Source organism: Pyrus communis, chromosome 6 (genome assembly GCF_041283825.1).
Source record: "Pyrus communis isolate YQ-2024b chromosome 6, ASM4128382v1, whole genome shotgun sequence".
Lineage (NCBI taxonomy): Eukaryota > Viridiplantae > Streptophyta > Magnoliopsida > Rosales > Rosaceae > Pyrus > Pyrus communis.
The window spans coordinates 11,827,421-11,845,472 of record NC_142570.1 but is presented as its reverse complement, the minus strand read 5'-3'; the positions used below and the strand labels follow the sequence as shown (position 1 = coordinate 11,845,472).

Sequence of the window (18,052 nt, the reverse complement as noted above, 5' to 3'; positions counted from 1 at the left end):
GGCTTCATAACCTAATTGATAAGACAAGGTAGATAAGTTATACATGTGTTGTACATGACCTCACCTTTATGTCTTGTCCTAACCTACTTGAGGTGTGCATTCCATGTAAATGTGGAAGATGTCATTTCTTCTCATGTCAATTCATAAATGTTTAATAATAATGTGTTGTAAAAAAAAGAGTTTTAATTAGGGTTATATTTGGCCACTTAATTTGACCCAATGGGCTTTCACCCACATCATGGTAGACTGGTATAAATATCATTTTTTCACACAAACCCCATCACATTGAATGTGGGTTATAAACATGACAATCGAATATTCTTCGTATTTGCAGAGCAAATGCATAACTGAATGGATGCACAATATATGCACAACCTATGCATAAGGAGCTGCTTCTACCATTTAAACAAAAAAAAAAAAACACTTTAATCCAAATATACCATGACATGCACATTACAGGGACAACCCATGCAAGGGAAACAATCATGTGGTGTTGGGGATATCAACAAGTTCCCTGCAAGTTCGTTGGTTAAGACTAAGCTTCTAGCAATGCTTGCATTTCTGATGGACTATATCTTCTCCTTAGGACGGGATACACCGTTTCTTAGGTCTCCAGGCCATTACCTTTGTAAACACGAAAAATTCCTGAAACAAGAAACAAGAATACGTGTACAAAATAATATTTTGTGTTTAATGATTTTGGGGTTACAATCTCTTTGTAATTTGATCCTCTGATTCTATCTTCATAGGGTGTAGGTTTGTGGATGAGCTGTTGATCCAAAAGGCCGTCGGGGCTTGATCTAAGGATGAACAGTTGATGAATGGATCTTCAAGGGGCGTTGGGCTTGATCTTGAAGAATGGGTGTATGAGTTTGTTGAGGTTGTTGATCCAAAGGGCCGTTGGGGCTTGATCTTAGGATGAACGGATGATGAACGATGAACACTTTCTTCAAGGGGCCGTCGGGGCTTGATCTTGAGTCGGTGGAAGTTCTTCAAGGGCCGTTGGGGCTTGACCTTGAAGGAACGGATGATGAACGATGAACATTTTCTTCAAGGGCCGTCGGGGCTTGATCTTGAATAATGGTTGTGTGGATTTCTTCAAGGGCTTTTGGGCTTGATCTTGAAGGTTGATGGATGAACGGATCTTCAAGGCTCTTAGGCTTAATCTTGAAGAACGATTGGATGTGTGAATTTTTTGAGGTTGTTGATCCAAAGGGTCGTTGGGGCTTGATCTTAGGATGAACGGATGATGAATGATGAACACTTTCTTCAAGGGGCCGTCGGGGCTTGATCTTGAGTTAGTGGAAGTTCTTCAAGGGCCGTTGGGGCTTGACCTTGAAGGAGGATTTGACGAAGAACGAAGAGTGTTTTCTTGATCCTTCGGGATTTGCTTGAGAGCTTTAGAGTTTCAAAGCTTCAAGGTTTTGGTGTGATGTAAATTCCTTTCTTTCTTTTTTCTTCCAAAATGAATGCCTTGGCTTCCTATTTATAGAATTCCAAAACTTGATTTTTGGATTTAAATAATCAGATGAAATAAATCATTTCTGCCAGGTATTGACACGTGTCCTATTCGATGACTTTTCCAATTTATTTTGATTTTTCGTTGAGTCACACGCTACATGTAAAATTTATGTGACACGTGAGCGTTGAAATTTTAATTATTGGTCAACATTCATTTCACCGAAATTTTGATGTCTACAAATGCCCCCACTTCAAGGCGCGTCATAGACATGTGCTTGTCACGTGTAGAAGATGCGTTTTGAAGTCCCTTAATGTAGATGTCAACCCAAGGGCCGTCGAGGCTTGATCTTGAGTTCGACTGGAAGATTTTCTGGTTTCCTCCAATCGTTGATTTTCCACCGGCTACTCTTGAACTGGACTGGAGGATTCTTTTGGTTTCCTCCAATCGTTGATTTTCCTTTGTGCTACTCTTGAACTGGGCAGCAGGATTCTTTTGGTCTCCCCCGAAGGTCTGAGCTTACTCCTTTTATCTGTTTCTTTGTTCAATCTCTCCAATTCGTATTGAAGAGGGTTAGAGGATAGCTCAGCATTTGCAGTTGTTGCTTGTCTCTACATGCTTCAATGTATCATTTTCACTTGCCTTACTTGCTCCTCTTTGCAGAAGTGGTCCCTTATCTGGAAGTGTATCAACCGTTGAAGATGACTACTCGAGAGCAACGCTAGGTAAGCAACCAGGGAATAGCTTCCAGGCAGTCGGCTCCAGATCGGAAGACTGACTCCAAGTGCCGGCTGATTGCTTCTTTCACTTTGTCATGCGAGTAAGAACAAGGACAAAGAAAAAGACAGGGAAAGAGCATGATATGAGATATTTTTGCTTTTGACCTTGATGATATGAGATACCTTTGCTTTTGAAGAAGCGGTGAATGAATCAGCACATGCTTCAATCTATCGTTTCCTCCTGGGTCATCTGTACTCCAGGCATCTGGTATCATCTTTGGGGAAGAAGAAAAAATTGAGTATTTCGAAAGGCTTTGCTGGGAGTGCGCCCTCAGAGGTGAGGAAGAGTTGGGCATTTTCTTCAGGTCTGCCTTGCCATAAAAGATGAAGGTCGACATATATAGGGATTTCCCAATAGCCAGTGGTGGTACTGTTCTTTTACCCTTGTCGACAAACGTCTCTTCGATTTTTGAACAAGCGTCTCTTCGATTTCTGAGCGAGCGCCTCTTCGAAAAAGTAGTCACGGGTGCGGCTCTGTCACCACGCTTGTTGGCAAAGGCGCGTAGTTAGGATGATAACCTTCACGTGTTTTCAACTTTGTCAGAGATCTTTTGACAAAGTTGAACGCGTTATCTGAAAAGCCGCGAAAGCGTCGCCGAACTTCACGCAGGAAAATCCGGTTTTTTGAATCGGTGGTCGTGTCGCCTTGGCTTTTTATAGAGGTATCTGATGCGAGATTTATACGCGCACAAATTAAACCCTCTTTTTGTCAAATTGTAGTATAGGTGCAAGTAGGGATCGTTCTGGACCGGGGATTAGGAGGGATTGTTAATCTCTTGGAAACTGACTTAAAAACGTAAAAACAATATAAAACACTAAACTAGACTCAAGGAATTCAAAAATACTTTAAAACATAAACTAAACAGATTCTAACAAGTTCAAAAGACTCAAAACTCTTAAAAACACAAACTAAATTGATTTCTAACTAATTTGACATTAAAGTAAAGGGGGATTTAGGTTTTGACAAAATTAAACTAAATGAACAAATTGCAATTAAAACAGAATGTAAATATGAATGTGAATAAAATATGGATGATGGAATAGCCAAGGGGTTCTTCTCCACACATGTTACACTTGCATACAAGATTGATTCTCAGTTGGTCTTTCGATAAATTATGAAACTCAACGCCCCGGGTTAATTAGGTCCGCTTAAATTAACCGTCAAGTTTTCCTTAAGTTAATGAATTGGATGGGTTAGCGCAACGCAATTCACCACATTCTCCAAAAGTCCTTTACGTGAACAGCACAATAAAGATACAATCAAAGATCATTAAGCATTATGAAAACTATAAGTGTTGACGAGGCATTCGTTACTATGATGAGCATGAAACTCGTGCCAAGAATTCATTTAACGCGATTGTTTATAAGCAACCTCCACTACTTGTGAATATAAGTTCATAACGATTAGGTGAAATTCACTTATATTCTAGCGTCATATTTATGCATGAAAATTAAGCGCGCATTCTTAATAAACATTCACAAATAAGTTATCAATCAAACGGTTAAACAAATTGAATCCACAACTTATGAAATTCCAACGAAAGTTAATCAATTCATATTGCAAATATAAACATAGTTTCGAATCACCCCCTAGCTAAAGGGGGTTTAGTTCCTCATAACTTTGAAATCAAAGAAACACCTAAACATTCCAACAACTCAAACTTGAATTGTATGAACGTTTAGGCACTCTTCTCTTCCATTCCTCATACGTACAAAACAAAGAGAATTGAATTTAAACTTTGAAATCAAAGAAACACCTAAACATTCCAACAACTCACACTTGAATTGTATGAACGTTTAGGCCCTCTTATCTTCCTCGTTGTTGTAGCATAAGGTCTAAGGTGAGGTTTGGGGGATTATGGAAATGGATGAGGAGTGGTGTTTGGATTATAAGGGAATGGATGGGAAGCTCATGGCTAGGGAAGGGAGAATGTGTTTGTAATGTGTTGTGTATGAAATGAGATGTCCATGAATGAATGAATGCAAGGGTATTTATAGGAGTAGTGGAGGGAACATATGGCTATGTCATTTGTAGGTGAAGTAGGTGGATGTTGTAGGTGAAGTAGGTGGATGTTGTAGGTGAAGTAGGTGGATGTTGTAGGTGAGTAGGTGGATGTTGTACGTGAAGTAGGTGGATGTTGTAGGTGATTATGAGTGATAAGTGATAAGTGTATGATATGTTAAGTGATAAGTGAATGATTATGATAAGTGATAAATGAATGTATGATATGATAAGTGGTGAATGATATGTGGTGAATGATAAGTGGTAGTGTTTAAGTATTGAAAATAGGGAACAAAGCCCTTCCTTGCATGGCAAGGAAGGGAGACACAAGGAAACACACGACAATGTCCTAAGGTTGCTAGGAATGTTGTTTTTGTGTTCTAAAATGCGTAGGAGTTTTCAATGATGCTCAAACATGAGGTCTTTTTAGGATTTAACTTTCCTACTTCAAGTCTTCAATTTCGTCCAAACTTTGGCTCCATGGATAAGCTATCCAATCCATGCCCAAAAATGCCCCAAATAGCCTCAAAATGCACTTTCTTGCTCCCTAAGCCCTTAGAACCTGAAAACACACAAAAGAAGCATAAAGAACTAAAATAACTAAAGAAACATAACGTAAATGTACGAGAACAAGCCATTTAAGTCGCATGAATATGCTCCTATCAAATACCCCCACACTTATCTTTTGCTAGTCCTCGAGCAAAACAAAACAACAAAAGAACACGAAACTAGACAAAACGAACAAAACACAACCTACACCTTCCAACAATCGTCTAATGGATTTCCAATGCACATGACAAGTTAAAAATCATTAGTCCCATAGATTTTTGTCATCTTCACACTTAAGTACATTCTTACTCATAGTCACCACATATTATTTCACAAATAAGCATTTAAAACCATGTTTTGAATGTAGTAACATGCCTTAGAGAATTTGCTCAAATCCTTACAAGATATGCACTCGTTTTTCACACAGATTTTCTGACTACACACCCTAAACTAGTTATATGTGAGAAGATTGATGTAAACATAAAAACGAACACTCACATATATGTATTTCAAAGGAAGCAATTTCTGGAGTTAATAAGCATGTTTAGATATGATCTCATGAATGGAATGCTACTACTTAGATGCGAGAACCAGTGACACCATATGCTCATACCAAGTTCAAACTCCACAATTGAAATACATAACACTTAAGATTGAAGTCACGGGTTATAATGGGGCTTGGGGTGTTTGGATAACAAAGAAGGAGTACGGAAAACAAAGGTTCTTTAAGCAATAGTGAGCAAAGTAATGAATTAGACATTTAGAATTCCCTTTAGAACGCAAAAATCAACTTTGAACACCCAAGGGGGAATCACACAAAACTTAGGGCCATATTCAACTTTTTTGGATCCTTTCTTCAACCATCAACGCTTGTGAGTTCATCCTTACTTATTTTCACTCCTTTTTTTATTTTATTTTATTTTTTTTTTGAATCTCAAAACATATATATAAACTTAAGAACAAACTTTCACTCCCCCACACTCATTTTCTTGCATAATGTAACTCAAAAGGAATTCATTTTCCGTCATGCTTACTATGCTTCAAGAACAAGGGTACAGATGGTCCTAATCTAGGCTAGGTAAGGGGTGATGTGGTTAGCAAAGAAAATAGGCTAAACGAGGCTCAACGGGGTTAAGACTTACAATATATACGAAATATAGGAAGTAAGGCTATTTGGCTATGATGGCAACTACACAACTTCATCTTGATATATGTTATGCAATTCAATGTCATGCTTTGAATGAAACGGATATAAGTTCTAGCATTTAGTTCTATCATGATACAATTGCATTCTAAGTAGCAACCGAGCAAGGAATAATGAGATCATGCAACAACTTAAGAAAACAAAGAATCACAGAAAATAACTCTCCAAAGAAAGTAATGGCTCGAGTCTCACAGGGTTGTAGCGTTTGTTTGAGTTTCTTCCTTCAAGCATGTTACAAAAACGAATTTTTCTTTTATGATTGCATGTGAAGTCATACATTATAACCATAACCAAGCATATACCAAGAGTAAATCAAACATTCATCCCTGTAAGCATATACCAAGAGTAAATCAAACATTCATCCCTGTTTATAACTCTCTTTAACAGTCATGCAATTACAAACCAAATCCTTGTCATTTTGTTGGAAGGTACCCTAAGACACAAACACACAAAAACGACTGAAAACACTCTTTTTAGGCTTTTCAAAACATATTTTTCAAATTTTTATGTGATTTTCGGAGTTATAAAACAAAACACAAAAAAAAAAAAAAAACACTCTAAAACAACTTAAAAACACCTTAAAACAGTAAGGAACAACATTTGAAGTTATGGGTGATAAAATCTCACGAATTTGTATCAACGACATTGGTTACCCCCCCACACTTAAATCAAACATTGTCCTCAATGTTTTAAGCATAGATTCACATAAAACATAAGTAAACACATAAAAAGCATTTAAACATACTAAACATGGCAGAATGTAAATAACAAAGAGAAGAGTTTAGAGACGCAAATCTGGTTGTGGAATGTAAATTCCATCTTCTCCTTGTTGATTGCATTGAGGCTTGATGTTGTTGATTCCACAGGGGTTCCTCCCATCGTTGATTTTCCTTTGTGCTACTCTTGAACTGGGCAGCAGGATTCTTCTGGTCTCCCCCGAAGGTCTGAGCTTACTCCTTTGGTCTGTTTCTTTGTTCAATCTTTCCAATTCGTATTGAAAAGGGTTGGAGGATAACTCAGCCTATGTTTGTCTCCACATGCTTCAATGTATCATTTTCACTTGCCTTGCTTGCTCCCTTTGCAGAAGTGGTCCCTTCTCCGGAAGTGTGTCAACCGTTGAAGATGACTACTCGAGAGCAACGCTAGGTAAGCAATCAGGAATGCATTCCTGATTGCTTTCATTTACTTTGCCATGCGAGTAATAACAAGGGCAAAGGAAAAGATAGGGAAAGAGCATGATATGAGATACTTTTGCTTTAGACCTTGATGATATGAGATACCTTTGCTTTTGAAGAAACGGCGAATGAAGCAGCACATGTATTTGTTGTGGTTGTCTCCACATGCTTCGATCGACCGTTTCTTTTTGCCTCATCTGTACTCCCGGTATCTGGTATCTTCTTTGGGGGAGAAAAAATCGAGTATTTCAAAAGGCGTTGCTGGGAGAGCGCCCTCAGAGGTGCGGAAGAGTTGGACATTTTCTTCAGGTTTGCCTTGCCATAAAAGACGAAGGTTGACATATATAGAGATAATATCAAGTGGTGGTACTGTTCTTTTACCCTTGTCGACAAACGTTTTGATCCCGCAAATCCGGCTTTTTGAAATAGTGGCGCCTCTTCGATTTCTGAGCGACGCCCCTTCGATTTCTGAACGACACCCCTTTGCTTTCTGAACGACACGTAGTAGTGCGGATGCGGCTCCTTTTGACAAAGCTGCACGCGGTTTCTGAAAAGCAGAGAAAGCGTCGCCGAACTTTGACAAAGTTGAACGCGTCTTCTGAAAAGCTGAGAAAGTTTCGCCTAACTTACGTCGGAAATTCCGGCTTTTTGAATCGGTGGACGCGTCGCCTTGCCTTTTTATAGAGTTATCGATCATCGCCAACACACACACTCTGAAGAATTCCCATTCTTGAACATCGTCTCCGGCCCTTTGAAATTTAACTCCATCCACCCCTTCTCTTTGAACACTTTTGAAAAATGGCAAACCCATCGAACCTTAGCTTGGAATTGAGCCTTAGCAGTGATACGGGCGCGCCGCGTCAAGGTAACGTATGGCGCCCTTCTTTCTTATCTTCTAACGGTCCTCTTTCAGGTGAAGACTCTGTGATGCAGGACGCCACAACAGCTACAATAGTAGCTAGGAACCTCCTTACTCCAAAAGATAGTAGGCTGCTGTCAGGACGGTCCGATGAGTTGGCCGTTCAAGAATCCCTCGCACTTAGTGTTCAGTGTGCGAGTTCTGTGTCCAACATGGGCCAACGCCTGCTTGCCCGCTCCCGTCAGGTGGAATCATTGATGGCAGAGGTGGAAAGTCTCAAGCAGGAGATCAAACTGCTTAAGTACGAGAATAGAAGTTTGCACGTGCTTGCCAACAACTATTCGACGGGTATGAAGAGGAAGCTTGATGAGCTACAAGAATCCAATGGTCGGATGCAAAGTGACCGTCAAACTGACCGTCAAAGGCTTGCGGCTTACTTCCAGAGGCACATTTTTCCGGGCTCATCCAGCGTTTGGCCAAGTATTGAGGCCTCTTCTTTGATGCCTCCCGCTCCGATACCTTCCGCCCCGATGCCTTCCGCCTCGATGCCTTCTGCTCCGATGCCTTCCGCATCTATGCCTCCTGCTTCTAGAGTTTTGCCCAGTAGTGGGGCTTCAAGTAAACGCCCTTTGTGAAGCTCCATCATTCTGCCATGTTTTTTTTTTTTTTTTTTTTTTTTTTTTTTTTTTTTTTTTTTTTTTTTTTTATGTAAATAAAATCAAACGGCATGGAATTGGTCCTTGAATGGAAGGTGATACTTGAAGTGAACCGGCATTGGTTCAAATTCTAAAGTGGGTGCCTGGATCATTAACAACATATTAGTATAAAAGAAAATTGAAATTCGGGGAGGCGGCTTACCTGTGTGCTCCGACATAAACTCAAGAATAAACACCACTCGCTGGAAAGTTTCAGGGATATTGGACTTGGCCAGATTGCATGTGAGTATTGGTCCTTGTCTTGTGTCATAAAATTCAATTTCTTTGGGGTTGTTTGCCTCAAGTATATCCTTTTCTAGACATTCCCCAGTCACATCTTGCTCTTGATTCTTTGGAAAGGATTCGAAGATGCCTTTCTCACCCTCTTCTTCCTTGGATTGCATAATCTTGCAAGGAATAGGGACATTCAGTGGAACGGGGTTAGAAATAATTAACTTTGGAACAACCTTACCTGAATTGGATGGCGTAGGAGCGATAGGTGCCTGCGGCAAAGGTGTTTCCACCCTTGCCATAGGTTGCGTGTGTTCCTCTTCCTCAATTAGCAGCTCCTCATCCACTTCTTGCTCTTGAATTTGTTTCATGAACTCCATAATCTGCCCAATTTGCTCCTCCCATTTACCCAACTTCTTGTCTTGATTTTGTTCGTCCTTGGTTTGAGTTTGGACTTCCTGCGTCAAAGTAGTAAGTAATTGAAAAATCGTATCATTATCGCTTGAATTACTTACATTGCTTTGGGCAGGTTGTTGTGGCTGCATAGGCGTTGTATAGAACTCCTCATATGGTTGCCAATATTCTCCTTGTTGAGTCTCCTCGACTTGGTTTTGTGAGCCCTACACCAAACAAAGTAATTCATTAAGCTTTTGATTATAATCTATTGACGAACTTGAGTTTGGTTGGGCATATTGAATATGAGGTTGTGGTGGATGCATAGACGTTGAATAGAACTCCTCATAAGGCTGCCAATATCCTTCTTGTTGAATATGTTGAGGTTCCCACCATATAGAGTTTGAATGATCACTCCAATCGGAATTGTAAGTATTGGAAAACACGTCGTTCCTTGATTGATTATGATCAAATGTACCAACTCTTTGCGTTTGGTACTCTTCCATAAGCTGTGACAAAAGAGAAGCACTATCAAGTGCCATGTCTTGCGTCTAAAAGAAAACTAAAAATATATACACATAAACGAAAATAAAACAATCCAAGAGATTAGCAAAATTGCTAATCCCCGGCAACGGCGCCAAAATTTGATGCGAGATTTATACGCGCACAAATTAAACCCTCTTTTTGTCAAATTGTAGTATAGGTGCAAGTAGGGATCGTTCTGGACCGGGGATTAGGAGGGATTGTTAATCTCTTGGAAACTGACTTCAAAACGTAAAAACAATATAAAACACTAAACTAGACTCAAGGAATTCAAAAATACTTTAAAACATAAACTAAACAGATTCTAACAAGTTCAAAAGACTCAAAACTCTTAAAAACACAAACTAAATTGATTTCTAACTAATTTGACATTAAAGTAAAGGGGGATTTAGGTTTTGACAAAATTAAACTAAATGAACAAATTGCAATTAAAACAGAATGTAAATATGAATGTGAATAAAATATGGATGATGGAATAGCCAAGGGGTTCTTCTCCACACATGTTACACTTGCATACAAGATTGATTCTCAGTTGGTCTTTCGATAAATTATGAAACTCAACGCCCCGGGTTAATTAGGTCCGCTTAAATTAACCGTCAAGTTTTCCTTAAGTTAATGAATTGGATGGGTTAGCGCAACGCAATTCACCACATTCTCCAAAAGTCCTTTACGTGAACAGCACAATAAAGATACAATCAAAGATCATTAAGCATTATGAAAACTATAAGTGTTGACGAGGCATTCGTTACTATGATGAGCATGAAACTCGTGCCAAGAATTCATTTAACGCGATTGTTTATAAGCAACCTCCACTACTTGTGAATATAAGTTCATAACGATTAGGTGAAATTCACTTATATTCTAGCGTCATATTTATGCATGAAAATTAAGCGCGCATTCTTAATAAACATTCACAAATAAGTTATCAATCAAACGGTTAAACAAATTGAATCCACAACTTATGAAATTCCAACGAAAGTTAATCAATTCATATTGCAAATATAAACATAGTTTCGAATCACCCCCTAGCTAAAGGGGGTTTAGTTCCTCATAACTTTGAAATCAAAGAAACACCTAAACATTCCAACAACTCAAACTTGAATTGTATGAACGTTTAGGCACAATTCTCTTCCATTCCTCATACGTACAAAACAAAGAGAATTGAATTTAAACTTTGAAATCAAAGAAACACCTAAACATTCCAACAACTCACACTTGAATTGTATGAACGTTTAGGCCCTCTTATCTTCCTCGTTGTTGTAGCACAAGGTCTAAGGTGAGGTTTGGGGGATTATGGAAATGGATGAGGAGTGGTGTTTGGATTATAAGGGAATGGATGGGAAGCTCACGGCTAGGGAAGGGAGAATGTGTTTGTAATGTGTTGTGTATGAAATGAGATGTCCATGAATGAATGAATGCAAGGGTATTTATAGGAGTAGTGGAGGGAACATATGGCTATGTCATTTGTAGGTGAAGTAGGTGGATGTTGTAGGTGAAGTAGGTGGATGTTGTAGGTGAGTAGGTGGATGTTGTAGGTGAAGTAGGTGGATGTTGTAGGTGAAGTAGGTGGATGTTGTAGGTGAAGTAGGTGGATGTTGTAGGTGAGTAGGTGGATGTTGTACGTGAAGTAGGTGGATGTTGTAGGTGATTATGAGTGATAAGTGATAAGTGTATGATATGTTAAGTGATAAGTGAATGATTATGATAAGTGATAAATGAATGTATGATATGATAAGTGGTGAATGATATGTGGTGAATGATAAGTGGTAGTGTTTAAGTATTTAAAATAGGGAACAAAGCCCTTCCTTGCATGGCAAGGAAGGGAGACACAAGGAAACACACGACAATGTCCTAAGGTTGCTAGGAATGTTGTTTTTGTGTTCTAAAATGCGTAGGAGTTTTCAATGATGCTCAAACATGAGGTCTTTTTAGGATTTAACTTTCCTACTTCAAGTCTTCAATTTCGTCCAAACTTTGGCTCCATGGATAAGCTATCCAATCCATGCCCAAAAATGCTCCAAATAGCCTCAAAATGCACTTTCTTGCTCCCTAAGCCCTTAGAACCTGAAAACACACAAAAGAAGCATAAAGAACTAAAATAACTAAAGAAACATAACGTAAATGTACGAGAACAAGCCATTTAAGTCGCATGAATATGCTCCTATCAGTATCGATCACCTCCAACATGCACACTTTGAAGATCGCCCGTTTGTGAAAATCGTCTTCGGCCCTTTCTGATTTTACTCCATCCACCTTTCTCTTTTAATCCTTTGACAATGGCTAACCCATCTAACATTTGCTTAGATTTGAGTCTCAGCAGTGATCCGAGTGCGCCGCGTCAGGTAAATGTATGGTGCCCTTCTTTCTTATCTTCTAATGGCCCTTTGACAGGTGAAGATTCTGTGATGAAGGACACAACAACAGCTGCGATAGTAGCTAGGAACCTCCTCATTCCTAAGGATAGTAGGCTGCTTTCAGGACGGTCCGATGAGTTGGCCGTTCAAGAGTCCCTAGCTCTCAGCGTTCAGTGTGCGGGCTCTGTGTCCAACATGGGCCAACGCCTACTTGCTTGCTCCCGTCAAGTTGAATCGTTGATGGCAGAGGTGGAAAATCTCAAGCAAGAGATCAAACAGCTTAAGCACGAGAATAGAAGTTTGCACGTGCTTGCAAATAACTATTCGACGGGCATGAAGAGGAAGCTTGATGAGCTGCAAGAATCTGAAGGTCGGATTCAAAGTGACCGTCAAAGGCTTGCGGCTTATTTCCAGAGGCACATTTTTCCTGGGTCATCCAGCGTTCAACCAAGTATTGAGGCCTCGAATAATCTATCTTCGATGCCTCCCGCTCCTGGAGTTCTGCCAAGTAGTGGGGCTTCACGTGAACAACCTTTGTGAAAGCTCCATCTTTCTCTTTTTTTTTTTGTTTTTTTTTTTTTTTTTTTTTTTTGTACGCACTTGTAATTTCTCAGAGATCAATGGACATGCTTTATTTTATTCAGTGTATTGTGCTAAATACAGATAAAACATATATATCACCAAGATGTGTTATTTCCCTTTTTTATTTTTTTTATTTTTTATTTTTTTATAAGCACACTTTTGCAAGTGATGTCGTGCACCACCTTCTCCTTATTTTCTTCTTGACTTGCTAACAGTAGCTTGCCATTGTGAGTGGTTTCAGCTTTTGGCATTGTAAGAGCCGAATGCCCTCCAATCTGCTATTTTAAACAGTTGGCATTTTACAGTGCTTCCCAACATCATTATTATTTCCCAACATCATCATTACTTCCCAACATCATCATTACTGCCTTTTTATTTATTTTTTATTTTTTTATTTTCTTTTCTTTACTTTCGGTGGTGCTGAAGCTTTTATATATATATATTTTTTTTTTCAACATCATCATTGCTTCCTTTTTCCCTTTTTTTTTTTTTTTTTTTTTTTTTTTTTCTTTTGACTTGCTAATAGTAGCATGCATCATTTTTTTTTTTTCTGTATAATTGCTCTCGGTGGGCACCATCAATACTTTTCTTCTTTATTATTATTTTGTTTATTTATTTATTTTATTTTATTTTTTATTTATTTATTTATTTTTATATATATGGTGCTCTGCAAGGCTAGGTTTGTGGGTGAAAACCCAGGCCGAGTTCGAGAGAAGACGGAGGAGGAAGGGGTGTCCGTGTTGCTGAAGCTGATCGGTAGAAGGAGAGGGCTCGCAGAGGAGGACGAAGACGGACAGAGAGCTGGAGTCGAGCTTGGAGGTAGTGCAAAGCGTCGAGCTTCACGATCGGCTAGTCGTTTGACAGCGGTCGTTGAAGTTCTTCTCCAATTCAAATGCAGCAGCAGAGGCAAGAAGATGGATGAGGTCTTTGGGTGTGAGTTGGCAAACTTTGGTTTTGTTGATCACATTCAAAGGCAGCAGCCATGGCGGAGGTCGATGATCGAAGGGAGAAGGCCGCGCTGCTCAACCTTAGAGAGAGACAAACTGCCCATACAGCAGCATGAAGATCTTACTGGGGTAGATGGGCGGAATGGAGAGCATGGACGAAGAGCTCAACGAAGACGCTGCAGACGACGTCGCTAGAGAGCTATTGAACTGCTGTTGCTGTTTGCTACAAGGGACACCGCTCGCTGCGGAGGGAGTGCGCGGGAGCTTGTACCTGTGCAGCTTCCATGGTGTACATAATCTGAAGCAAGTTGCTGTCTTGTTGGTCAGACACGAAGATTTTAACAGAGAAGTGAAGAGGCCGCCTGTGAAGTTGTTCGAAAACAGCATCGGCTTAAAGAGCCAGCCAAAACTCTCGAAGTCAACTTCAACTTGCATTTGATGATGATTGTGGACTTCCATGCAACTGTTGCCGCTGTGCTGGTGGTGGTGTTGGACTTGCAGCGGCGGCCATGCTGATTGGGGCAAATTAACACCATGCCCGTATCTCTCGTAACCTGCAGTGTTTCTTCCTTTGGTTTGGATCTGTGGTGCTGCTGCTGAGGTTGCTGCTGTGGCTGAGCTGACCAAGGAAGATGATTTACTTGGTTCTCCTGCCTCACATGGTGAAACTGAGGGAAGCTCCGGTTGGAGCAGAGACCAGGAGCAGAGTGTTGGGGAGGACTGGGGATCCGAGGCTGCCCCATAAGTCCGCGGCGGCCGTGGTTGCCGCTGAACTCAGTTGCTCCACCAGTTCTCGACCAACGCGTTGCGCCTTCAAGTTATGAACAATTGTTGCCATTGCATCAACCGGTTGTCCATTCAAAATGATATCAAGTTTGACCATATCAGATTGTTGGTACTCTGCATCCTCGTAGTCAAATGATGCATATCCTGATGTAATACTCTTCAATTCATTGTAAAAGTCGACAACAATTTCCCTTAGAGGCAAGCGATATTTCATAAAGACTCGTAGACTGTCTATGAACGAATACTCCAACTGCTCACCTCTCCGCTCAGAGCAAAGGGTGATGACAGGCCCCACATACTAGGAATAATGATGGTAGCTAGAACTGTAGGTTCCCAACAAGCTGTTACTCGTTGCTTGGGGTTCGAGGGCAATGTGGCAGGATTCTGAACTTCTAGTTTGCTTCCATCAGAATACTCAAAAATATAAGGAACAGTTGGAATGGTAGCAATAACATGAGCTCCATGCTCCTGTTCAAGACGCTGGTGAAAAACATCCATGTGGAGTAATCCTAAGAAATCACACCTAAAACCCATACCTAGCACTGTGCTACTCTCCTTGACAACAGCCACACTGGCATCATTGCAGGTCAGTCTCTCAATTGCATGGTTGAGTGCTTCAAAATCAGATCCATCAGCAGGGTAAACACCGGATAATACCATATGTTTTGCAGCCTTGAACCCTGGAAGGGGCTCAACAATGGTTCGATTATGATATAGTGTGTCTCCAATTCGTGCCTCTTTGGTCAAGCGCATGCCAGTAACAACATACCCCACTTGTCCAGTATGAAGAACTCCTGTAGGAGTTAGCTCAGGATGCATGAACCCGACATCCAAAATTTCATAACCTTGGCCAGTTGCGACAGATAAAATTTTGTCCCCCTTGCGCAGCATGCCATCAACAACTGCAACATGGCATATAACTCCTTTATATTCATCGTAGTATGAATCCAGTAAAAGCATACGTAAAGGTGAACCACCCTTCCCAGGAGGCGGTGGAATGCGTTCTATGACTGTAGGAAGGACTTGCTCAAGACCCTGGCCTGTTTTGGCTGATGTTAAAAGAGCATCACTGGCGTCAAGATCAAACATTGATTTTAGTTGAGCTTTAACACGATCAGGATCAGTAGTTGGCTGGTCAATCTTGTTAATAACAGGTATTATTTCCAGGTTAGATTCATAGGCAAGATAGAAGTTTGCAACAATTTGTGCTTGAACACCCTGTGCAGCATCAACAACCAAAAGGGCACCCTGGCAAGCAGCTAGAGATCTTGATACTTCATAGCTAAAATCCACATGACCAGGCGTGTCAATCAGATTCAACAAAAAGCACTGTTCTTTTTGGTTTCCATTGTTGTCGTTCGCACTTTTAAGACTCTGCTTGTAGTTGTAGAACATGGTAGCTGTCTGTGCTTTAACAGTAATTCCCCTTTCTCTCTCCACCTGCAATTTGTTGAGGTACTGGGGCTGGCCATGGCCTCTCTTGATAGTCCCGGTGAGCTCCAAAAGCCTGTCGGCGAGGGTAGACTTGCCGTGATCTACATGCGCGATTATCGAGAAGTTCCGAATCCTCTCCGTCGGATACTGGCTTAAATCCACGCCATCCTCTTTGCTGTTTTGGCGAGAGTGGGAGCAAAACCCATGGCTCAGACCGAAACGGAAGTAATCGAAGTCGTTTCGAAGTGGGTTGCTTCTGTAAATTCTGGAGAGCGAGCAGTTCTGCAGAAAAGACGAGTACTTGGAGGGTTTTAGGGTTTTGGAAGCTCTTCTGAGAAAACCCATTTGGGGGTTTAAGGAGCAGAGAGACGACGGGCTTTAAGAGCTGGGCTCGCTGGATTTGGAAAGAGGAATAAAAAGTTTTGGAGCCGGCCCCCCTTTTTTTTTTTTTTTTAAATACAAAGTAATATTTTTTTTCCTTGTAATAAAACTGACTTTTATTTGTAAGTCTTTAATGAAACCCTTATTTTTTATTTTGATGTGACTGTACTTGAAGTTTTGAAGTTTCAAGTTGCCTACGTACCCTTGGTTGAGGAGGGATCAAGTCATGACGTAGTTCAAATGAGTGATGGTTTTGATGATGATTTTGGTGATGATTTTGCCGTACACAGTTTATGCTCTTGCGGGCCAGGAGCGTTTGATTGTCACCTTTTACGCTCGTGCGGACAATGAGCTTTTGGTGCTATTTGCAATTTCAGCTCATGCAAGCAAGGAGCGTCTTGGTGCCGTTTGCATTTTCAGCTCATGTAGGCAATGAGCGTTTATTGTCGCCTTTTATGCTCGTGCGGACAAGGAGCTTTGGTTGTCGCCTTTTAGGCTCGTGCGAACGAGGAGCTTTTGGTGTCACCTTTTAGGCTCGTGCGAACGAGGAGCTTTTTGAATTTGTCAAACGATCTTAGAGAGGCATTCCTTGCAATCTTCATAGCAAGGAGTCTTGACTGAGTGATTGAAGAAGTCTTTGGGGAAGAAATCGCGCATCGTGATGGCAACGGACGATCTTTGTGTCATAACTTCATCATCCTCAACACTTTCATGTAGCTTTGAAGGTTGACGGTAGCTGCTTTGCCCCCTTTCCGATTGGTGAACTTGTGGATGAGACCTATGTTTCTTGTGCATTTTCTTTGGAGTGACATAAGTCCATCCTTCAACTTCACTTGACTTGACTGACATGGTTTTGGAGCATGCCCCCAGCGGTTGAGGTGAAGATTTTGAGTTCAAAGAGCCAGAAGTGACGGTGGTATAGTTTGACTTCACCACATCATTAAGATCTAGCTCGATGACCACATCATGGAGAGTAGGGACTCTGAGTATTTCCTCGGGCTTTCGTCTTCTTTACCTTCTTGAACCGTGATGTAGAAAACATCTTGGATCTCCTCTTCAGTGCCGTTCTCTTGGGTTTGTTGGCATGAAGATTTGCCAGTGTGGACGATGATGCGCTTCCTTACCTTCAGTGGTCCTTTTGTGTCGACCTCTAGGATTGCTTGGCGCTTCATCCTTGAAGGAATCAAGCTTCGAGCGTCGTCTTTTTCTCCTAACCCATCGAGCTTTTCTTCCTTTGGTGTTGTCTTCCTCTTTCCAAAAGGCTTACCATTATCTTCAAATCTTTCTGAAGCTGATCGTCGCAGAGGAGAGATAGCTGTGTTGCTTTGTTTCTTAGGCTTTAACAACCTTTCAAAAACAGAGCTTTGGGATGTCGGCGCGTTAAGCCTCTTGAAGACAGAGGTTCGGTCTTGACCACCAATGCGATTAAGCACTGAAGTTCTGGAGCTTGAATGGCTCATCCTATCGAAGACCGACGTCCGAGGGGAGGGTTTAGGCTCTTCTTGGTCTTGTTCAATGCTCACGCTGATGTGTTGAGCGCTAGCTTTCTTCACTTTGCTTGAAATCTTCGCGGGTGCATTTGGTGTGAAGCCAAGTCCAGCTTTGTTGTTGTCAACTCCATAATCATGCTCCTTCAACTTCCTTTGAGTCTTGGTGAGGTCGCGATCTTTGTCGTTGAC

General features: G+C 40.9%; 1 pseudogene; it reads right to left on the bottom strand.

Annotated features, from left to right (window-relative positions):
- Nucleotides 1-14,224: 14,224 nt before the first annotated feature.
- Nucleotides 14,225-16,359, bottom strand: LOC148696296 (translation factor GUF1 homolog, mitochondrial pseudogene; annotated as a pseudogene).
- Between the last annotated feature and the right edge of the window lie 1,693 nt (nucleotides 16,360-18,052).